The sequence below is a fragment of the Capricornis sumatraensis genome, chromosome X, assembly GCF_032405125.1.
Source record: "Capricornis sumatraensis isolate serow.1 chromosome X, serow.2, whole genome shotgun sequence".
Taxonomy (NCBI): domain Eukaryota; kingdom Metazoa; phylum Chordata; class Mammalia; order Artiodactyla; family Bovidae; genus Capricornis; species Capricornis sumatraensis.
Window position 1 is genome coordinate 66452012 of NC_091092.1, and position 25177 is coordinate 66477188.

A 25177-nucleotide genomic window follows, 5' to 3' on the forward strand; every position below is an offset into this window, starting at 1 on the left:
AATGGTGGAAATAACTGCTGAAGAGCAGAATAAAGGATAAAGAACGAAAAGAATTGAGGATAGCTTCAGAGACCTTTGAGACAATATTAAATGCACTAACATTTGAGTTATAGGGATCCCAAAGGAAGAAGAAAAAAAAAGAAAGGCACTGAGAAAAAGAATGCATTTGAGTCAGTTCTAAAGAGGTGGGCGAACCTATTATCCAAAGTGAAATAAGTCAGAAAGAGAAATATAAATATCTTATACTGATATGTATATATGTAATCTAGAAAGATGGTACCAATTAATTTATTTACAGGGCAGCAATGGAGAAACAGGCATAGAAAACAGACCTAAGGACACAGGGTGGGGAGGAGGGAGAAAGGAGGAGGGAAAGGTCAAGATGTATGGAGAGAGTAACCTGGAAACTCACAATACAAAATGTAAAATAGATAGCTAATGGGAATTTGCTGTATGACTCAGGGAACTCAAACAGGGGCTCTGTGACAATCTAGAATGCTGGGATGGGGAGGGAGATGGAAGGGAAATAAGGGGAGGAGGGGACCCCATGGTACTGGTTTAGTGGCTAAGTCATGTCCAACTCTTGTGACTAAATGGACTGTAGCCTACCAGGCTCCTCTGTCCATGGAATTCTCCAGACAAGAATACTGGAGTGGGTTGCCATTTCCTTCTCCAAGGGGTCTTTCAGACCCAGGAATCAAACCCGGGTCTCCTGCATGGCAGGCAGATTCTTTACCAACTGAGCTCTAAGGGAAGCCACCTGGGCCCAATATCACTCATTTATTCTCTTTTTGTTTTTACCTACACTTTATTGCACTGGGTGTGCACATGTGTGTGTTTAGTAGAAAATGGAAAAGGAATGTTTTATAACTGTAGCTTCTGTCTTCCCTCATTTCTTACAACTTATTTCTGTTTGTCTTCTTTTCATCTGTCTGTCTCTCAATATCTGTACTCTATGCTTCTCAATATAGCTTCTGCCTCTGTTATTTATTTCCTTTAACCTCCCAACACTACTTTGAGATATATCTTTTGTTATTTCAATTTTACAGCTGAGAAAACAAGACATGGGGAAGAGTTTTAACTTTTACCAAGGTCACTCAATTGACAAAACACAGGTAGTCCGATTTTGAATCGTGGAACATTTTCATTATACCACAATACTTCATGCATGTCCTATAAATACAAAACAAACTGTCAAGGAATCCAGTTCCAGGTAAGATGGACTAAACATATACACACATTTCCTCCTATAGATGCAACAATAAAACTTGCACATAATACATGAAGCAGATATTTGAGGCCTCTGAAAAGTAAATATCAGCAGGAGGAAAAGGAAAGAACATCTGAATTTGAAATGTCTCTGAACTGATTATGAGTTTACCATTGTTTTCCTCTGGTATCTTGTAGCTTGAATTCAATGAAGCCTGAAACAAAAGTGAGTACTGAGAGAGATAAACAGATAGGGATAGAGATCCAGGAGAAACCCATTAGTTTTAGCTCAAAAAGTAAAATTCAGACACTGTTGGAAAATCCTTTGATTTTTTTCTCCATTTTCCTTCATTCACTTGACTTAACGAAGTGCCTGCTGGAGAGGGTGTGGAGAGAAGGGAACCCTCTTACACTGTAGGTGGGAATGCAAACTAGTACAGCCACTATGGAGAACAGTGTGGAGATTCCTTAAAAACCTGGAAATAGAACTGCCTTATGACTCAGCAATCCCACTGCTGGGCATACACACTGAGGAAACCAGAATTGAAAGAGACATGTGTACCCCAATGTTCATTGCAACACTGTTTATAATAGCCAGGACATGGAAGCAACCTAGATGTCCATCAGCAGATGAATAGATAAGAAAGCTATGGTACATATACACAATGGAGTATTACTCAGCCATTAAAAAGAATACATTTGAATCAGTTCTAATGAGGTGGATGAAAGTGGAGCCTATTATACAGAGTGAAGTAAGCCAGAAAGGAAAACACCAATACAGTATACTAACGCATATCTATGGAATTTAGAAAGACAATAACAATAACCCTGTATGCGAGACAGCAAAAGAGACACAGATGTATAGAACAGTCTTTTGGACTCTGTGGGAGAGGGAGAGGGTGGGATGATTTGGGAGAATGGCATTGAAACATGTATAATATCATATATGAAAGGAATCGCCAGTTCAGGTTTGATGCATGATACTGGATGCTTGGGGCTGGTGCACTGGGACGACCCAGAGGGATGGTATGGGGAGGGAGGAACGAGGGGAGTTCAGGATGGGGAAAATGTGTATATCTGTGGTGGATTCATGTTGATCTATGGCAAAACCAATACAATATTGTAAAGTAATTAACCTTTAATTAAAATAAATAAACTTATATTTTAAAAAAGAAAAATATATAAATATTATAAATAAAATATACATAAGAGCCAAAATCACATAATGTATTAATAAAAATACTTATAATAAAACCAGTTACTCAGCAAACAAATAACCACAAAAATCTCAACTCATATGAAGAAAAACAATTTTAAAATACCTGTGGCAGATTCATGTTGATGTATGGCAAAACCAGTACAATATTGTAAAGTAATTAACCTCCAATTAAAATAAATATGTTTATATTAAAGAAATAAAAAATAAAATGCCAATGACAAGGTAAAACAGATTTTTGAATTATCTGACAAGGTATTTAAAGCAGCTATTATTATGGTGCTCAAACAAAAAATTAAATATTCTTAAATCAGTATAAGACAGAAAGAATCAGCAAAGAAACAGAGAAAAGCCAAATGGAAAATTTAAAACATAAAATGCTATAACCAAAATTAAAAAACTCACCAGAGAGGCTCAATAATATGAAGATAATAAAGAGTTAGTGATTTTCAAGATAGATCAATAGAAAGTATCCAATGAGAGTAACAGAAAGAAAGAAGACAGAAAAAAATAATGGAGCCTCAGGAACTTGTAAAACAGAAAGAGGAGCTAATGCTCATACTGTTGGAGTCCCAGAAATGGAGAAAAAATCGTGTGGTAATGAAAACAGTTGAAGAAATATGGTTGACTGCTTACTAAGTTTGATGAAAGATATTAACAAGCAGAGTCAAGAAACTGGGAAAACTTTGAACAAGATAAAACAAAAAAAAAACTATGTCCAGATACATCATAATCAAACTTGAGAACTAGAAAGCAGTCAGAGAAAAATGACATATTGGTTACAGGAGAAAACTTATTCAAAGAACTGCAGATTTCTCATTAGAAACTATTGAGGGCTAAAAAAATGGCACTTTTTTTTTTCAAGTGCTAGAAAGTAAAGAATTGTTAACTCAGCATTCTATATCTGACTAGGATATTATTCATAAATAAAGGTGAAATATAGGTATTCTCAGATGAAATACTAAAGGAATCCACAGCCAGCAGATTGCTCTGAAAGTATGACTAAAGGAATTTCTTGAAACAGAGAAGAAATGTTATGAGGAAACTTTGAACACTACGAAGAAGGAAAGAACAACAAAAAGAGCAAAATTATGGGCAAATATCTGAATCAGTCCATTGTTCCATGTCCAGTTTTAACTGTTGCGAGTGGGAATTAAGATTTCCAGGAGAAATATCAACAACCTCAGATATGCAGATAATACCACTCTAATGGCAGAAGGTAAAGAGCAATTAAAGAGTCTCTTGATTGAGGGTGAAAGAGGAGAGTGAAAAAGCTGGCTTAAATCAACTTTTAAAAAACTAAGATCATGCCATATGGTTCCATCACTTCATGGCAAATAGATGGGGAAAAGTGGAAACAGTGACAATTTTCTTGGCCTCCAAAATCAGTGCAATCTGTGACTGTAGCCACAGAATTAAAAGATGCTTGTTCCTTGAAAGAAAAGCTATGACAAAAGTAGACAGCATATTAAAAAGCAGAGACATCATTTTGCTGACAAAGGTCCATATAGTCAAAGCTATGTTTTTTCCAGTAGTCATGTACTGATGTGAGAGTCAGACCATAAAGAAGGCTGAGCACTGAAGAATCAATGCTTTCAGATTGTGGTGCTGGAGAAGACTCTTGAAGGTCCCTTGGACAGCAAGGGGATCAAACCAGTCAATCCTAAAGGAAATCCATCCCGAATATTCATTGAAATGACTGATGCTGAAACTCCAATATTTTGGCCACCTGATGTGAAGAGTTGACTCATTGGAAAAGTTCCTGAGGCTTGGAAAGTTTGAGGGCAAGAGGAGAAGGGGGCAACAGAGGATGAGATGGTTAGTTGGCATCACCAACTAAATGGACATAAGTTTCAGCAAACTCTAGGATATAGTGAAGAGCAGGGAGGCCTGACATTCTGCAGTCCATAGGGACACAAAGAGCCAGAAATAATTTAGCAACTGAATAACAATGGGAAAATATAATAGACAGTTCTTTTCTTGAGTTCTTAAAAATATGTTTGACTGTTGAAAGCAAAAAGTATAGAATTATGTGATGCTACTGTTAATGTAAATAGATGCAATATATATGAAAACAGCAACATGAAAGGGGGAGTATAGAGTTCATGTATGGTGGTAAGTTTTCCACATTCCACTTCAAGTAGCAAAATATTAATTCTAGATATACTGTGAAATAGATGAGTCTGTATTTTGTAATCCTTAAAGTAACTACTTTAAAAGTTATACAAAAAATATAGTCAAAATTACAATAGATGAAACAAAATGGAAAACTAAACAGCATTCAAATAATCCAAAAGAAGTTATGAAAGGGGAAACAGAGGAGAGAATGATGGGTGGTATAGGTTTTCAATAGGGAGGATTTAAGATCTTATTTTAAATTTGTATTTGATTTGTTATTTGGGGAATTTGGGGGTGTTACAGTCTTTCCTCATTTTTATGTACCTTGTTGTTCAGTCCTTCGGTCTTCTGTGACCCCAAGGACTGCAGCATACCAGGCTTCCCTGTCCTTCACCATCTCTTCCCAGTGCTTTCTCAAACTTATGTCCATTGAGTCAGTAATGCCATCCAACGATCTCATCCTCTGTTGCCCGCTTATCCTCCTGCCATCAATCTTTCCCAGCATCAGGGCCTTTTCCAATGAATCAACTCTTTGCATCAGGCTACATTCTATGGGATAGGAGAGGGTTGGACATGACTAAGTGACTAACTAACCTTACACCTAAAGCAACTAGAAAAAAAAGAACAACAACAACAAAAAAAAAAACAAAGTTAATAGAAGGAAATAAATTGTAAAGACCAGAGCAAGAATAAATGAAAAAAATGAAAGCGACTATAACAAAGATCAATAAAACTAAAAGCTGGTTCTTTGAGAAGATAAACGAAGTTGACAAACCATTAGCCAGAATCATCAAGAAGAAAAGGGAGAAGACTCAAATTAATAAAATTAGAAATGAAGAAGGAGAAGTTACTGGATATGGAAAAGACTGGTTTCAAATAGGAAAAGGAGTACGTCAAGGCTGTATATTGTCACCCTGCTTATTTAACTTATATGCAGAGTACATCATGAGAAATGCTGGACTGGAAGAAACACAAGCTGGAATCAAGACTGCTGGGAGAAGTATCAATAACCTCAGATATGCAGATGATATCACCCTTACGGCAGAAAGTGAAGAGGAACTAAAAAGTCTCTTGATGAAAGTGAAGGTGGAGAGTGAAAAAGTTGGCTTAAAGCTCAACATTCAGAAAACGAAGATAACGGCATCTGGTCCCATCACTTCATCGGAAATAGATGGGGAAACAGTGGAAACAGTGTCAGACTTTATCTTTTTGGGCTCCAAAATCACTGCAGATGGTGACTGCAGCCATGAAATTAACAGACGCTTACTCCTTGGAAGAAAAGTTATGACCAACCTAGATAGTATATTCAAAAGCAGAGACTAAAGTCCGTCTAGCCAAGGCTATGGTTTTTCCTGTGGTCATGTATGGATGTGAGAGTTGGACTGTGAAGAAGGCAGAGCACCGAAGAATTGATGCATTTGAACTGTGGTGTTGGAGAAGACTCTTGAGAGTCCCTTGGACTGCAAGGAGATCCAACCAGTCCATTCTGAAGGAGATCAGCCCTGGGATTTCTTTGGAAGGAATGATGCTAAAGCTGAAGCTCCAGTACTTTGGCCACCTCATGTGAAGAGTTGACTCATTGGAAAAGACTCTGATGCTTGGAGGGATTGGGGGCAGGAGGAGAAGGGGACGACCGAGGATGAGATGGCTGGATGGCATCACGGACTTGATGGACATGAGTCTGAGTGAACTCTGGGAGATTCTGATGGACACGGAGGCCTGCTGTGCTGCAATTCATAGGGTTGCAAAGAATCAGACATGACTGAGCGACTGAACTGAACTGAACAACAGATCACACAGACATACAGAATATCCTAAGAGCCTACTATGAACAGCTTTATGCCAATAAAATGGACAACAGGAAGAAACAAATTCTTAAAAAAAAAAAAAAAACTGAACCAGGAATAAACGGAAAATATGAACAGAATCACAAACACAGAAAAACTAATAAAAACAACCTTCCAACAAACAAAAACCCAGAGTCATATGATTCCTCAGGCACATTCTACCAAAAGTTTAGATAAGAATTTATCCTGCTCAAACTCTTCCAGAAAATTGCAGAGGAAGGAAAACTCCCAAACTGGTTCCTGGATGCCACTATTACCCTGATACGAAAAACAGACAAAGATGCCACCAAAAAAAAAAAAGGTCAATATCACTGGTGAACATAGATGCAAACATCGTTAATCAAATTCTAGCAAACAGAACCCAACAACATAATAAAAGGAGCACACATCATGATTAAGTGGGCTTTACCCCAGGGATGCAAGTACTCTTCAATATACACAAATCAATCAATGTGATTTGTATATATTAACAAATTGAAAGACAAATCTATATGATCATCTCAATAGATGCAGAGAATCAGTGGGCTTCCCTGTGGCTCAAATGGTAGAGAACCTGCCTGCAATGCAGAAGACATGGGTTTGATCCCTGAGTCAGGAAGATCCCCTGGAGAAGGGAATGGCAACCGGCTTCAGTGGTGGCTCAGAAGGTAGCTTCAGCCTGCAATGTGGGAGACCTGGGTTCGATTCCTGGGTCAGGAAGATCCCCTGGAGAAGGAAATGGCAATCCACTCCAGCACTCTTGCCTGGAAAATCCCATGGATGGAGGAGCCTGATAGGTTACAGTCCATGGTGTCACAAAGAGTCAGACACTACTGAGTGACTTCACTCAGTATCCTTGCTTGAAGGATTCCAGACAGAGGAGCCTGGTAGGCTACACTCCATGGGGTCACTAAGAGTCAGACATGACTGAGTGACTAACACACACATAGATGCAGGGAAAGTTTTGACAATATTCAACACCTATTTATGATAAAAATTCTCCAGAAAGTAGACATAGAAGGAACTCACTGCAATATAATAAAGGCCATATACAACAAACCCACAGCAAACATTATTCTCAGTGGTGAAAAACTGAAAGCATTTCTTCTAAAACCAGAACCAAGACAAGTGTGCCCACTCTCAGCACTATTATTCAACATAGTTTTGGAAGTCCTAGCCACAGTAATCAGAGAAGAAAAAGAAATAAAAAGAATCCAGATTGGAAAATAAGAAGTAAAACACTCACTGTTTGCAGAGGACATGGTTATTTACATAGAAAACCCATAAAATGCCACCAGCAAATTATTAGCACTAATCAAAGAATATTGTAAAATCACAAGATATAAAATTAATTCTCAGAAATCCCTTTCACACCTATACACTAACAATGAAAAATCAGAAAGTGAAGGAAACAATCCCATTCACCATTGCAAAAAGTAATAATAATACTGAGGAACAAACTTACCTAAAGAGACAAAAGACCTACCTGTATGCAGAAAACCATAAAACACTGATGAAAGAAATTAAAGACAACACAAACAGATGGAGAGATACACCATGTTCTTTGACTGGAAGAATCAATATTGTGAAAATGACTATATTATCCAAAGCAATCTATAGATAAATGCAATTCCTATCAAACTACCAATAGTATTTTTCACAGAACTAGAATAAAAAATTTACAATTTTTCTGGAGACACAAAAGACCCTGACTAGCCCAAGAAATCTTGAGAAAGAAGAATGAAGCTAGAGGAATCCAACCTTTCTTACTTCAGACTTTTCTACAAAGCTATAGTCATCAAGACAGTATGGCATTGGCACAAAATAGAAATATAAACCAATGCAACAAGGTAGGAAGCCCAGAGATAAATCCACACAACTATGGGCACCTTATCTTTGACAAAGGAGGCAAAAATATACAATGGAGACAAGACAGTCTCTTCAGTAAATGGAGCTGGGAAAACTGGGCAGCTACATGTAAAGGAATGAAATTAGCACACTTCCTAACACCATACACAAAAATAAACTCAAAACAGAATAAAAATCTAAATGAAAGGCCATATAGTATAAAACTATTAGAGGAAAACATAGGCAGAACACTCTCTGACATAAATCACAGCAAGATCCTCTACAACCCACCTTCTAGAGAAATGGAAATAAAAACAAAAATAAACAAATAGGACCTCATTAAATGTAAAAGCTTTTGCATAATGAAGGATATAAGCAAGGTGAAAAGACAACCTTCATAATGGGAGAAAATAATAGCAAATGAAGCAACTGACAAAGAATTAATCTCAAAAATATACAAGAAGCTCATGCAGCTCAATATCAGAAAAATAAATGACCCAATCAAAAAGTGGTCAGAAGACCTAAAGAAGACCTTCTTCTCCAAAGAAGACATATGGATGGCCAATAAACATGAAAAGATGCTCAAAATCACTCATTAGAGAAATCCAAATCAAGGCCACAATGAGGTACCATCTCACACTGAATGGCCATCATCAAATTGTCATCATCAAAAAATCTGCAAACAATAAACACTGGACAGGATGTGGAGAAAAGGGAACACTCTTGCATGGTTGGTGTGAATGCAAACTGATACAACCACTATGGAGAACAGTATGGAGATTCATTAAAGATCTAGGAATAAAGCTTCCATATGACCCAGCAATTCCACTACTGAGCATATATCCTGAGATATATGCATATATATCCAGTTCTATGCATATATAGAACTGAAAAAGATACATGCATCCCAATGTTCATTGCAGCAATATTTGTAGCTAGGACGTGGAAGCAACCTAGATGTCCACTGGTACATGAATGGATAAAGAAGTTGTGGTACATATACACAATGGAATATTACTCAGCTATAAAACAGAACACATTTGAGTCAGTTTTAATGAGCTGGATGAACCTGGAGCCTATTATATAGAATGAAGTAAGTCAGAAAAAAAATACTATATTAATCCATATATATGTGGAATCTATAAAAATGGTACTGATGAGCCTATGTCCAGGGAGGCAAAGGAGACACAGTCATAGAGAAAAGACTTGTGGACACAGTGGGAGAAGGAGAGGGTGGAATGATTTGAAAGAATAGCATTGAAATATATACATTACCATAGGTAAAATACATAGCCAGTTGGAGTTTAACGTATGACACAAGGAACCCAAAGCCAGTGTTCTGTGACTCCTGGAGAGATGGGATGAGGAGGGAGGGGGATTCAGGAGGGAGGGGACACATGTATACCTATGGCCAATTCATGTTGTTGTATGGCAGAGGACACCACAATATGTAAAGCAATTATCCTCTAATTAAAATAAATACATATTTTTTTTAAATCTGCAAACAATAAATGTTGGATAGGGTGTGGAGAAAAGAGAACCCTTTTGCACTTTTGGTGGGAATGCAAATTGGTACAATGACTATGGAGAACAGAATGGAGATTCCTTAAAAACCTAGGAATAAAACTGCCATATAACCCAGTAATCCCCCTACTGGGCATATACCCTGAGGAAACCATAACTGAAAAATACACATGTACCCCAATGTTCATTGCAGCACTATTTACAATAGCTAGGAAGTGGAAGCAACATAGATATCCAACAAGAGATGAATGGATAAAGAAATTGTTGTACATATACACAAAGGAATATTACTCAGCTTAAAAGGAATGCATTTGAGTCAGTTCTGATGAAGTGGATGAACCTAGAGCCTATTATACAAAGCGAGGTAAGTCAGGAAGAGAAAGACAAATACTGTCTAGAAACACATATATGTGGAATCAAGAAAGATGGTAATGATAAACTTATGTGCATGGCAGCACCAGAGATACAGACATAAAGAACAGATTTTTGGACCCAGTGGGTGAGAGAGAAGGTGGGATGGTTTGAGAGTAGCACTGAAACATATACACTACCACATGCAAAGTAGAGACCCAGTGAGAATTTGCTGTGTGACACAGGGAACCCAAAGTTGGTGCTCTGTGATAACCTAGAGGGATGGGATGGGGAGGTAGATGGGAGGAAGGTTTTAGAGGGAGGGGACATATGTATATGTATGGTTGATGTATGTCAGAAACCATCATAATATTGTAAGTAATTATCCTATTAAAAATAAAATTTAAAATTTTAATATGAATCAGATAAAGAAATTCTGTGAATTTTGGAAGCAACTGTATCACTGCACACTGATAAGAATTACTCAAATAAAAATTCCTGCAATTGCTGGCAAGGATGTGGAGCAAATGAAAATCTCATGCATTGTTGATATTGACCTAAAACTGTTAGGGGAAACACTGATTGAAACCACCTACCCTGGCCAGGCAAGATAGTAGCCACGTGCATGTGTGCATGCATGCTCAGTTGCTTCAGTCTTGTCCAAATCTTTGCAACCCTACGAACTGTAGCCATGGTTGGCTACGTGGAAGGTTGTCACGCCTTCCTCCAGGGGATCTTCTTGACCCAGGCATCAAACCTGCATCTTTTGCATTTCAGGCAGGTTCTTATCGCTGAGCCACCAGGAAAGCCCAGCCACTTGCATGAGTTACCTTCAACAGGAGACCCTGATAAGAAATGCAGAACTTACTAGCTACCACCAACCAAAAGAATTTGGGAAAGGTCAAAAGGAGAGAGGAGACTGCAGTTCTTATACCCTACCAACTTCCCAGAATCCTTCTTGCTGGAATTCACCTTGGCTGAGACAGGTACACAAGTGCAAGGACCATGAGTCAGCGTGATTGGCCAGAGACAACCTGGAAATCAATCCAATTACCATAAAATCCAAGACTGCAAGCCACATGGCAGAGCAGTTCTCCTGGGTTCCTTTACCCTGCTGATCTCTGCTTCGGCACCCCTTCCCAATAAATTCTCTTGCTTTGTCAGCAAAAAAAAAAAAAAGACAGTACAAACAGAAAATAAATAATTAAATGGTAGACCTAATTCTGGACATTACTGGGTATTTATTCCAGGGAAATGAAAGCCATGTTTGCACAAATACCTACATAAGTATTTACAGCATCTCTATTTATAAATGCCAAAAGTTTGTAACAACTAGGATGTACTGTAATGGGTAAATTGACATACAAACAGTTCATTCATACAATGAAATGCTACTCAACAATAAAAAGGAAAGAAAGACTTAGGTAAATCTGGAGAATGTCATATTGAGTAAAAAAAATCCAGTCTCAAAAAATTACATGCTATATGAATCTATTTTAATAACATTGTTGAAAAGAGCAAACTATAGGAACAGAAAACAGATCAGTGGTGGCCAGGAATTCAGAAGTAGGAGAGGGTGTAACTATAAAGAAGTGACACAGTAGAATTTGGGGACGTGATGGAATAGTTTTGTACACTGTTGTGGTGGTTACACAAATATATACATGTGTTGTTGCTGCTGCTGCTGCTTAGTCACTTTGGTCGTGTCCGACTCTGTGCGACACTATGAACTGCAGCCCTCCAGGTTCCTCTGTCCATGGGATTCTCTAGGCAAGAGTACTAGAGTAGGTTGCCATGACCTTCTCCAGGGAATCTTCCCGACCCAGGGATCGAACTTGGGTCTTCTGCATTTCAGGCAGATTTTTTTACCACTGAGCCACCAGAGAAGCCCATATACATATGTTATGTTAGCACTTATATGTGGAATCTAAAAAATGAGACAAATAAAATGAAACAGAAACAAACATAAACAGACTCACAGATACAGGGAACAGACTAGTGGTTACCAGTGAGGAGAGGGAGAATTGGAGGGGCAAGGTAAGTGTAGGGGATTAAAAGTTACAAGCTAATATGGATAAGACAAACAAGCTACAAGGATATATTGTACAGGACAGGGAATATAACCAGTATTTTATAATAATTTTAAATGGAGTATAATCTGTAAAAATATTGAGTCATTATGCCATACATCTGAAACTAATATAATAATGTAAATCAACTAAACTTCAATAAAAAACATTCATAGAACTGTATACTGAAAGAAAAATTCAATTTTACTGCATCATATTCAAAAATAAACAGGTGATTAATTAGCTACTTATATGCCCTTGATATTTATTTCTCTGTTAGTGGCCTTGAATAGGCCATAAAATATCTTCAATCCTAGACAGTCTTCAGCTAATAGATGATTTTTTTTTTACAATAGAACTATAAACTACAATCAGTGTCATGAATTGCCTAATTATTCTTCTCTCTAATAATATTTGATTCTAGTCCATCTTTACATGAAAAAAATAGCCTCAATATTTCACTATAATACTGTAAATTATTTGATACAGTTTCAATAAGTAATCAATCATCTGTATCACCATTATAAAGGAGAAGTTTTCATTTCAGCACATTATTAGGATTGCTACTTAGAATTTAGTGTTTTTCCAGCCATTAAGATGAGTATTTATTAAAATGGAGATAGTTGAATGGAAACTGTCTGTGGGCAGGTGGGAGCCCCTGACATATTGCTCATAATTTGCAGTGTTTATGAACTTACTCCTTGGAAGTAAAGCTATGACAAACCTAGACAGTAAACTAAAAAGAGACATTACTTTGCCACCAAAGGTTTGTATAGTCAAAGCTATGATTTTTCCAGTAGTCATGTATGGATGTGGGAGTTGGACCATAAAGAAAGTTGAGCACTGAAGAATCAATGCTTTTGAACTGTGGTGTTGGAGAAGACTCTTGAGAAATCCTTGGACTGCAAGAATATCAAGCCAACAGACTGTTCTATACATCTGTGTCTCTTTTGCTGTCTTGCATACAGGGTTATCTTTACCATCTTTCTAAATTCCATGTATATGCATTAGTATACTCTATTGGTGTTTTTCTTTCTGGCTTACTTCACTCTGTATAATAGGCTCCAGTTTCATCCACCTCGTTAGAACTGATTCAAATGTATTCCTTTTAATGGCTGAGTAATACTCCATTGTGTTTATGTACCACAGCTTTCTTTTCCATTCATCTGCTGATGGATATCTAGGTTGCTTTCCATGTCCTGGCTATTATAAACAGTGCTGTGATGAACACTGAGGTACACGTGCCTCTTTCAATTCTGGTATCCTTGGTGTGTATGCCCAGTAGTGGGATTACTGGGTCATAAGGCAGTTCTATTTCCAGTTCCTTAAGGAATCTTCACACTGTTCTCCATAGTGGCTGTACTAGTTTGCATTCCCACCAACAGTGTAAGAGGATTCCCTTTTCTCCACACCCTCTCCAGCATTTATTGCTTGTAGACTTTTGGATAGCAGCCATTCTGACTGGCGTGAAATGGCACCCTATTGTGATTTGATTTGCATTTCTCTGATAATGAGTGATGTTGAGCATCTTTTCATGTGTTTGTTAGCCATCTGTATGTCTTCTTTGGAGAAATGTCTGTGTAGTTATTTGGCCCATTTTTTGATTGGGTCGTTTATTCTTATGAAATTGAGCTGCATAAGTTGCTTGTTTATTTTTGAGATTAGTTGTTTGTCAATTGCTTCATTTGCTATTATTTTCTCCCATTCTGAAGGCTCTCTTTTCACCTTGCTTATAGTTTACTTTGTTGTGCAGAAGCCTTTAATTTTAATTAGGTCCCACTTGTTTATTTTTGCTTTTATTTCTAATATTCTATGAGGTGGGTCATAGAGGATCCTGCTGTGATTTATGTTCGAGAGTGTTTTGCCTATGTTCTCCTCTAGGAGTTTTATAGTTTCTGGTCTTACATTTAGATCTTTAATCCATTTTGAGTTTATTTTTGTGTATGGTGTTAGAAAGTGTTTTGGTTTCATTTTTTTACAAGTGGTTGACCAGTTTTCACAGCACCACTTGTTAAAGATTGTTTTTCCTCCACTGTATATTTTTGCCTCCTTTGTCAAAGACAAGGTGTCCATAGGTGCATGCATTTATCTCTGGGCTTTCTATTTTGTTCTATTGATCTATATTTCTGTCTTTGTGCCAGTACCATACTGTCTTGATGACTGTGGCTTTGTAGTAGAGCCTGAAGTCAAGCAGCTTGATTCCTCCAATTCCATTCTTCTTTCTCAAGATTGCTTTGGCTATTCGAGGTTTTTTGTATTTGCAAACAAATTGTGAAATTATTTGTTCTAGCTCTGTGAAAAATATCGCTGGTAGCTTGATAGGGATTGCATTGAATCTATAGATTGCTTTGGGCAGTATATTCATTTTCACTATGTTGATTTTTCCGATCCATGAACATGGTATATTTCTCCATCTATTAGTGTCATCTTTGATTTCTTTCACCAGTGTTTTATAGTTTTCTATATATAGAAAAACACCAATACAGTATAATAACACATGTATATGGAATTTAGAAAGATGGTAATGATAACCCTGTATGCAAGACAGAAAAAGAGACACAGATGTATGGAACAGTCTGTTGGACTCTATGGGAGAAGGAGAGGGTGGGATGATTTGGGAGAATGGCATTGAAACATGTATAATATCAAATATTAAACAAATCGCCAGTCCAGGTTCAATGCAGGATACAGGATGCTTGGGGATGGTACAGTGAGATGACCCAGAGGGATGGTATGGGGAGGGAGGTGGGAGGGGGGTTCAGGATGGGGAACATGTGTACACCCATGGTGGATTCATGTTGATGTATGGCAAAACCAATACAATATTGTAAAGTAATTAACCTCAAATTAAAATAAATAAATTTATATTAAAAAATTAAAAAAAACTTCATGTAATAATAATAATAATAAAGAATATCAAGCCAGTCAGTCCTAAAGGAAAATAACCCTGAATATTCATTGGAAAGGCTGATGCTGAAACTGAAGCTCCAATACTTTAGCCACCTGATCTAAATAGCTGAGTCATTGGAAAAGACCCTAATGCTGGGGAAGATTAAAGGCAGAAGGAGAAGGGGACGACAGAGGATGAGGTGGTTGGATGGCATCACCAACTCATGTACATGAGTTTGAGCAAGCTCCGGGAGATGATGAAGGACATGGAAGCCTTTCCTGATGCAGTCCATGGGGTTGCAAAGTCAGACATGACTGAGAGACTGAACTGTATCTATGAGCTTTAACCAAACACAGACCTGTTCTGTTTTTGTCCCTTCCTGAAATCACAAAGGTGGCAAATAACCTAGTTCCTAGTGATTCTCCTGAGAAGGTTGTGTCTGCGGATGCTTCTAGTAGTTAGAAACTTTTAGTTCTAGTACCATAATAGTTTAATTGTCTATTTTTCTTCAATAACAGGCCTGACTTTCTTGGGTGTCAATCCTTTATTAAGAGAGAAAATCATTCTGGCTGAAAAATTATCAGTATGTATATATAAATATATACATGATTGCTGCCATGAAATTAAAAGATGCTTACTCCTTGGAAGGAAAGTTATGATCAACCTAGACGGCATATTAAAAAGCAGAGACATTATTTTGCCAGCAAGGAGATCCAACCAGTCCATCCTAAAGGAAATCAGTCCTGAATATTCATTGGAATGACTGATGTTGAAGCTGAAGCTCCAATACTTTTGCCACCTGATGTGAAGGGCTGACTCACTTGAAAAGACTCTGATGCTGGGAAAGATTGAAGATGGGAGGAGAAGGGGAAGACAGAGGATGAGATGGTTGGATGACATCACCGACTTAATGGACATGAGTTTGAGTAAACTCTGGGAGTTGGTGATGGACAGGGAAGTCTAGTGTGCTGCAGTCCATGGGGTCACAAAGAGTTGGGCACGACTGAGTGACTGAACTGAACTGAACCGATATATAAGTATATTTAAAGCCACAATGAAATATCCCTTATATTGTATCTTCTGTTTTAGAACAGGGACTTCCAGCAGAAGTCCCTGGATGAGAAAAATGAAGCCTGTAACCCAGGTTGCTACTGGCAAGTATCATATAAAAATAGGAGGAAATTGCTTTAGGATGCTGTGGAGAACAGATTTCAGAAACCCCCGCCCCTGCAAAATTAACAACCCAATGGTATCTTAGAGCTGTTGAATCAACCAACTCTGAGTCTCTTCCTATCTCTAGTATCCTTATTAAGATAAAAATATCCTTATTGTTTATGCTTCTTTGAGTCAAGTTTTCCACTACCTGTTGGTAAAACCATTCTGATATATAAATGCAATGTGCAAAGCAGTCTGTTAGTAGTAGTGGTATTATAGAGGCTTTATTTCTTTTTTAGAACTTGCTAGCTTTTCCAAATGTTTTACAGCAGAGATGAACTGCTGCCAGAATTAGGAAAGAAAAATAAAGGTTCCTTTAAAGTAATATTTCATATTATAAAATAAGCATATAGTCATTGTATGAAATATGGGAAACAGTAAAACACAGAACAAATAAAAATTCTTATAAATACATTATTTCAAAATGTATTTTTTGTTGTGTTCTTCTAGTCTTTTTTCTATGTAGGCATATTTTTTACAAAAATGAAATCACCTCTTTCATGACCTGCTTTTCCGCTTGTTAATTTATGAACATTAGACATGACATTAAATCTATGTTGTAATATTAATGGCTACATAATTAGTTCACATTATGGGTAAATTGGGCTTCCCTGATGGCTCAGATGGTAAAGCGTCTGCCTGCAATGTGGGAGACCCAGGTTTGATTCCTGGGTAGGGAAGATCCCCTGGAGAAGGAAATGGCAATCCACTCCAGTACACTTGCCTGGAAAATCCCATGGATGGAAGAGCCTGATAGGCTACAGTCCATGGGGTCTGGATAAAGTAATACACTCTTGGATATTTGGGTTGATCATTACTCAAAAGTGGAGCTGCTAGATCATATGGTAGATGAATTTTTAAAATTTTGAGGACTCTCCTTTTTTTTTTTTTTTTTTTGGCTGTGCCACACGGCTTCCAAGTCCCCAACCAGGATCGAGCTGAACCCCCTGCAGTAGAAGAGGGGAGTCTAACCCTCTTGGTCTAACTGGACTATTAGGGAAGTCCTTCTCTTGTCTTCTATTAAAAAAAAAAAAAAAAGATTTTATTTATTTATTTTTGGCTATGCTAGGTGTTCGTTGTTGTGCAGGTTTTCTCTAGTTGTGGATAGTGGGGGCTGTTTTCCAGTTGTGCTACACAGGCTTCTCACTATGGTGGTTTCTCTTGTCGTAGAGCATGAGTTCTAGGCTGCATGGACTTCAGTCATTGTGGTGTGTGGGCTCAGTAGTTGTAACTCCAGGGCTTTAGAGCACAAGCTCAATAATTGTGGTGCACAGGTTTAGTTGTTCCATGACATGTGGGAGCTTCCTGAACCAGGGATTGAACGTGTGTCTCCTGCATTTGCATGCGGATTCTTTAGCACTGAGCAACCAGGGAAGCCCCCTTGTCTTCTTGATGATAACCATTCTAAAAGGTAAGAGGTGATATCTCATTGTGGTTTTGATTTGCATTACTCTGATGATTAGTGATGTTGAGAATCTTTTCATTCATTTGTTAGCCATTTGAATATCATATTTGGAAGGATATCTATTTATTTCATCCGTCAATTTTTAATTAGACTGTTAGTTGTTGTTATTGAGTGTTACGAGTTCTTTTTTGAATATTAACCCCTTATTTGATATATGGTTTAGCAAATTTTTCTTCCATTCTGCAAGTTGCCTTTTTATTTCATTGACTGTTTCTTTTGCTATGCAAAAGCTTTTATGTTTGATGCAGTCCCACTGGTTGATTTTTTATGTTTGTGCTTTTGGTGTCATATCTAAAAAATCATTGCCATGACCAATGTCAAGGAATTTCCTTAGACTTTCCTCTAGGAGTTTTATGGCATCATGTCTAATGTTCAAGTCTTTGACCCATTTCAAGTTAATTTTTCTGAATGGTGTGAAATAGGACTCATTTTCATTGTTCATCATTTCTACCCATTGTAGCTGTGGAAATGAATAGAAATGCATCAGAGAAAACTTATCATCACCTATACTGCAGGAGTTGCCAATCTATAGTCAACACAATTTTTGTAAACAAAATCTTATTTTAACACAGCCACTTTCATTTCTTTGCACATTATTTATGGCTGCTTTTGCAGTACAAAACAAGTATGAGTAGTTGAGTAAGAGAGTCTATGGCCTGTAAATCCTAAATTATTTACTATCTGGACTGTCAGAGAAAATATCTCTTTTAGGAGAAAAAAAAAGCCGTTTCTAAGGGAGTCACTTCAAATTTTATTTAATTTAAATATAAATAAAGCTGATAGAAAATTTTGGTGTTGCAAATGCCATGCTTAAAAAGAAAGATGTTAGCCCACTCGGAAGGTCTATTTGACTTTGATTTATAATAAAATAAACCTGTTTATTTTAGATTCTAACTAGTCTGCTTTATTTAACATTGCCAGAAATAGAGAGTGACTAATTACCATACTTTTTATTGTTTAAATCATAAAAATTAGCAGGGTATACTACGGATGAACTGTAACACCTTTGATTCATATGTGTATTTATAGTCTTTTAAAATATTTTGCAGAATTACCTATACAGAAGCATATGAAAATTTTAATATTTTGGTTTTGTTTTTAAAAAGGAGAGGGAGAACAAAATAGAAAGGTAGTCATGGTTACTCTACTCACAAGTAATTAATTTCTACTAAAGAATGACATTGACAAATATCAAGCTTTTTGTATAGCTACACAAATGCACATTTGGTGGGTCTTGAACAAAGATCTGATAGGATAGAGAACCAGGGGAAATACCCTCCCAATGATTTCTCCCTATCATAAGAGTAAGCATGGCTATTTGAAAATAGATAACTGTTTTCTTTGGATAAAACCTGTTAGTAGTTCATGGCCTGACAGTTAATTCTAACCCTCTCCTTCAAGAATGCCCCAAGAGTGTATTCATCAAGGAAACTGAAGGCTTCTTTTGGGATGCATATGCCTGACCTGCCCATCAGGAATTCATAATCCCAGTGCTAATGCTTATCTGAATTTTTTAAAAAATTGTTCATCACTATTAATTTTAGTTCACATACATTAAAATTAAGTTTTTTATTTGTGAACTGGTCTATGAATTTTAATGCATGAATGAATTCTTGAAATCACCACCATTATAGGATAAAGAACAATTCCAATGCTACCCACTTTGTATTCAGACCTTCTTCTCAGTACTAATGCATGATATTCATTGTCTCTATAGACTTATCTTTTCCATAAATTCATAAACAGAATAATATATCATGTATCTTTTGGGTCTGCATTCTTTAACTTAGTAAAATGCACTTAAGCTTCATTCATCCATATATAAATACACAATCCATTCATTTTTTACTGCTGAGTAGAATTTTATTGTATGAATGTGTAATTGTTGCAAAACATCTGGGCTGTTTTCTGTTTGGGGCACTTATGATTAAAACTTTAATAAATATTTGTGTGTACTCTTCTCTGTAAACATAAGTTTTAACTTCTCTAGGATAGATACCTGGAAATGGGATTGATGGATGTCATGGCAACTCTATATTAACTTTCATAAGAAACTGCCAAAATGTTTGTCAAAGTGGCTGCACCTACTTCATTCTTCCACCAGCAGCGGTACAGTGTCTCAGTTGTTCCTTATCCTTGTCAGCACCTGCTCTTGCTGCTCAGTCACTAAGTTGTGTCCATTTCTTTGCAATCACATGGACTGAAAACTCCAGACTCCTCTTCCTCCACTATCTCTCAGAGTTTGCTCAAATTCATGTTCATTGAGTTGGTGACAATATCTAATCATCTCATCTTCTGCCTCCTTTTCCTTTGGCCTTCAATCTTTCCAAGGATCATGGTCTTTTCCAGTGAGTCAGCTCTTTGCATGAGACGGCCAGTATTGGAGTTTCAGCATCAGTCATTCTGATGAATATTCAGGGTAGATTTCCTTTAGGAGTGAATGGTTTCATCTCCTTGCAGTTCAAGGGATTCCCAAGAGTCTTCTCCAACACAACGGTTCAAAAGCATCAGTTCTTTGGTGTGTAGGCTTCTTTATGGTCCAACTCTCACATCCATTCATGACTACTAGAAAAACCATTGCTTTGACTATATGGACCTTTATTGGCAGAGTAATGTCTCTGCTTTTTAATATGCTGTCTAGGTTTGTCATAGCTTTTCTTCCAAGGAGCAAGCATCTTTTAATTTCATGGCTGCAGTCACCATTGGAGAAGGCAATGGCACCCCACTCCAGCAATCTTGCCTGGAAAATCCAGTGGACAGAGGAGCCTGGTAGGCTGCAGTCCATGGGGTCACTAAGAGTCGGGCATGACTGAGCGACTTCCCTTTCCCTTTCCCTTTTCACTTTTCATGCATTGGAGAAGGAAATGGCATCCCACTCCAGTATTCTTGCCCAGAGAATCCTAGCGACAGAGGAGCCTGGTGGGCTGCTGTCTATGGGGTCGCACAGAGTCAGACATGACTGAAGCGACTTAGCATCAGCAGCAGCAGCAGTCACCATCTGCAGTGAATTTGGAAACCAATAAATTAAAGTCTGTTACTGTTTTCATTGTTCCCCCATCTATTTGCCCTGAAGTGATGGGACTGGATGCTATGATCTTAGTTTATTGAATGTTGAGTTTTAAGCCAGTTTTTTTCCATCTTCTCTTTCACCTTCATCAAGAGGCTCTTTAGTTCCTCTTTGCTTTCTGCTGTAAGGGTGGTGTTATATGCACATATGAGGTTATTGATATTTCTCTTGGCAGTCTTGATTCCGGCTTGTGGCTCATCCAGCCCGGCATTTTGCATGATGTACTCCACGATGGCCTGCAAGGAGATCCAACCAGTCCATCCTAAAGGAAATCAGTCCTGAATATTCACTGGAAGGACTGATTCTGAAACTGAGACTCCAATACTTTGGCCACCTGCTGAGAAGAATCTACTCATTGGAAAAGACCCTGATGTTGGGAAAGACTGAAGGTGGGAGGAGAAGGGGATGACAGAGGATGAGATGGTTGGATGGCATCATCGACTCAATGGACATGAATTTGAGTAGGCTCCAGGAGTTGATGATGGACAGGGAAGCTTGGTGTGCTGCAGTCCATGGAGTTGCAAAGAGTCGGACATGACTGAGCGCCTGAACTGAACTGGACTGACTCCACCTGCATATTTGAGGTTGTTGGTATTTTCCCCAGCAATCTTGATTCCAGCTTGTTTCATCCAGCCTGGCGTTTTGTATGATGTACTCTGCATATAAGTTAAATAAGCAGGGTGACAATAAACAGTCTTGACACTCCTTTCCCAATTTTAAACCAGTTTTTCCATGCAAATTTCCAACTCTTGCTCCTTGACACGCATACAGATTTCTCAGGAGACAGGTAGGGTGGTCTGGTATTCTTAAGTTTTCAAGAATTTTTCACAATTTGCTGTGATCCATACAATCAAAGGCTTTTCATAGTAAATGAAGCCGAAGTTCGTGTTTTTCTGGAATTCCCTGGCTCTCTCTATCATCCAATGGATGTCGGCAATTTGATCTCTGGTTCCTCTGCCTTTTCTAAACCCAGCTTGTACATCTATAATTTCATCATTGGTTCACACACTGGTGTAGCCTAGCTTGAAGGATTTTTAGCATAACCTTATTAGCATGTAAAATGAGTGTAATTGTGTCATAATTTGAACATTCTTTGGCACTGCCCCTCTTTGGGATTGGAATGAAAACTGACCTTATCTAGTCCTGTGCCCACTGCTGAGTTTTCCAAAATTGCTGTCATATTGAGTGCAGCACTTTAACACTATCCACTATTGTTTTTCAGAATTTTAAATGGGGGAAGGGGGCAGTCCTAAGATGGCAGAGGAATAAGACAGGGATACCACTTTCTCCCCCACAAATTCATTGAAAGAACATTTGAACGCCGAGCAAATTCCACAAAACAACTTCTGAATGCTGACAGAGGACATCAGTCACCCGGAAAGGCAGCCCATTGTCTTTGAAAGGAGGTAGAACAAAATATAAAAGATAAAAAGAGAGACAAAAGAGTTAGGGATGGAGACCCATACTGGGGTGGGGGGAGTCTTAAAATAGAAGTTTCCAAACACCAGGAAACACTCTCTCCCGCAGGTCTGTTGCGAGCCTTGGAATCTCAGAGGGCAACATAACTGGGAGGAAAAATAAATAAATAATTAAAACCCATAGATTATGCACCTAACATCAACTTCCAGCGGAGCAGCAGCCCAGAGGCTCACATCCGGGCTGGACAGTGAAGCACGGGCTGCATTGTTTAGAGTAAGGACCGGGCCTGAATGCCCCGAGGGCAATCTGAGGGAACTAGCTTGAAATAGCAACCTAGATCATGGGATAGGTATCCCGTGAAATGCCCTAACCTAAGACACCACCAGGCCTGCTCACAGAACAAAGGACTGAGCAGAGCTAGCCAACTGAGGACAGGCCCATTCCCCACCGGAGACAGGTAGGCGAGGGCAGCCAGAGCCGGAATTGGGCAGCGTGGCCCCAGAGAGGCATCCTGTACCAAACTGCAAGCAGACTTCATTGCTAACCAACATTTCTTGGGATTCTGGACGGTTGACATCTGCCGGGAGGGTCACAGCCAGAGATCAGCTCCCCAGAAGAGACACACGGCATACCTGAGAAGACGCTCCTGTTGTATGTACACCCAGAAAACCGAGCTCCTGGGACGGGTGAGGATAAAAGTCACAGCCTTCAACTGGGGGCGACGGTGCTCGCTAAGCACCTGGTCACCTGAGCTGCTCGGACCTGGGAAGGGCACAAAATGCAGGTCCAACTAAGTCTGCACCTTTGTGAAGTACCGAGAATCTGAGCTTGAGTGGCTTAGACCTGGGGAGTGCATACAACCCAGGGCCAGCATCAGACAGTTCCCAGCAGAGCAATCTAGAGCCTGAGCTGTGTAGACTGGGAAGGCACACAGGCTGTGAGTGGGGCAAACCCAGTGTGGCTGAATCACTGTGAGAACATGCCAGTGATATTTGTTTGCAGTGTTTCCCCTCCCCACAGGACGACTGAACAAGTGAGCCTTAAAAAAGTGACCACCACAGCCCTGCTTGTGTCAGGGCGGAAATTAGACAATGAAAAGACCAGCAAACAGAAGAAGCTAAAATAAACAGAAGGAACTGCTTTGGAAGTGACAGGTGTAATAGATTAAAACCGTTTAGTTAGCACCAACTACATAGGAAGGGGCCTACAGACCTTGAGAAGTACAAGCTGGACCAAGGAACTATATGAAAATGAATTGACCCCACACTGTCCACTGCATCTCCAGAGAAAGTCCTAGATATATTTTTACTATTATCATTTTTTAATTAAAAACAAATTTATTTTAAAGTCCCCTATTACTCCTTTAATTTTCATTTTTATAACCTACTATTACCTTGCAAAAAAAAAAGACCCTATTTTTAAAGCAAACTTCATAAACATATATTTTATAATTTTTGTGACTTTTTTAAAATATTGCATTTTTGAGAATCTAACCTCTACTCTAGATTTTTAATCTTTGCTTTTTGGTATTTGTTATCAACTTTGTACCTTTAAGAACCCAGTCTTCAGTACCCGTTTTTACTTGGGAGCAGATTATGTCAGCCACTATGGAGAACAGTGTGGAGATTACTTACAAAACTGGAAATAGAACTGCCATATGACAGAGCAATCCCACTGCTGGGCATACACACTGACGAAACCAGAATTGAAAGACACACGTGTACCCCAATGTTCATCACAGCAATATTTATAATAGCCAGGACATGGAAGCAACCTAGATGTCCATCAGCAGATGAATGGATAAGAAAGCTGTGGTACATATACACAATGGAATATTACTCAGCCATTAGAAAGAACACATTTGAATCAATTCTAATGAGGTGGATGAAACTGGAGCCTATTATACAGAGTGAAGTAAGCCAGAAAGAAAAATGCCAATACAGTATACTAACGCATATATATGGAATTTAGAAAGATGGTAATGATAACCTTGTATGGAGACAGAAAAAGAGACACAGATGTATAGAACAGTCTTTTGGACTCTGTGGAAGAGGGTGAGGGTGGGATGATATGGAAGAATGGCATTGAAACATGTAAATTATCACATGTGAAACGAATCGCCAGTCTAGGTTCAATGCATGATACAGGGTGCTCGGGGCTGGTGCACTAGGATGACCCAGAGGGATGGAATGGGGAGGGAGGTGGGAGGGTGGTTCAGGATGGGGAACACATGTACACCCATGGCAGATTCATATCAATGTACGGTAAAACCAGTACTATATTGTAAAGAAAATAAATAAATAAAACTGAAAAAATATTTAAAAGAAAGAAAAGTAGGAATGAGTGAGCCTGGTCCCTTACAGACTAATATGGATTCCTCCCAGAAAAAAACTTGCTCGGGTCAAGAATAATTTTAGGCATTTATCTGTTCTGATCTTCTGGTATCACAGGAACTAAGCATCTTCAAGGGTGCTTATCTAGAATAAGTTCATAGTGGAATTCCCTGTTGCCTTTGGCCCACTGTGATCACTGGACTGTAATGTCAAGGCAATGTCATCCTCTGAATGGGAGGCTCAGGCTTCTGTTCACTTTTTGCTCTTTGGAGAATTTTTCTAAAAATTTACATTTGTATTTCCCAGAAATATAATCACAAGTCTGAATATATAATAGTTTGGAGAAGTCATTTCCTTATTGTAATGTAGAAAAATTGTAAAGGATAAAAATTTCACTTATTCAGTAGGTGAATAAGTAAATTGTGACCATTTGTATTTGGAATAAAATGGGAAAATTAAAAAAAAAAAGAATTTTAAATAGCTCAGCTGGAATTCTATCACTTCCACTAGCTTTGTTTGTAGTAATGCTTCCTAAGGCCTACTTGACTTCACATTCCAGTATGTCTGGCTCTAGGTGATCAACCACATCATCGTGATTATGCTGCTCATTAAGATCTTTTTTGTACA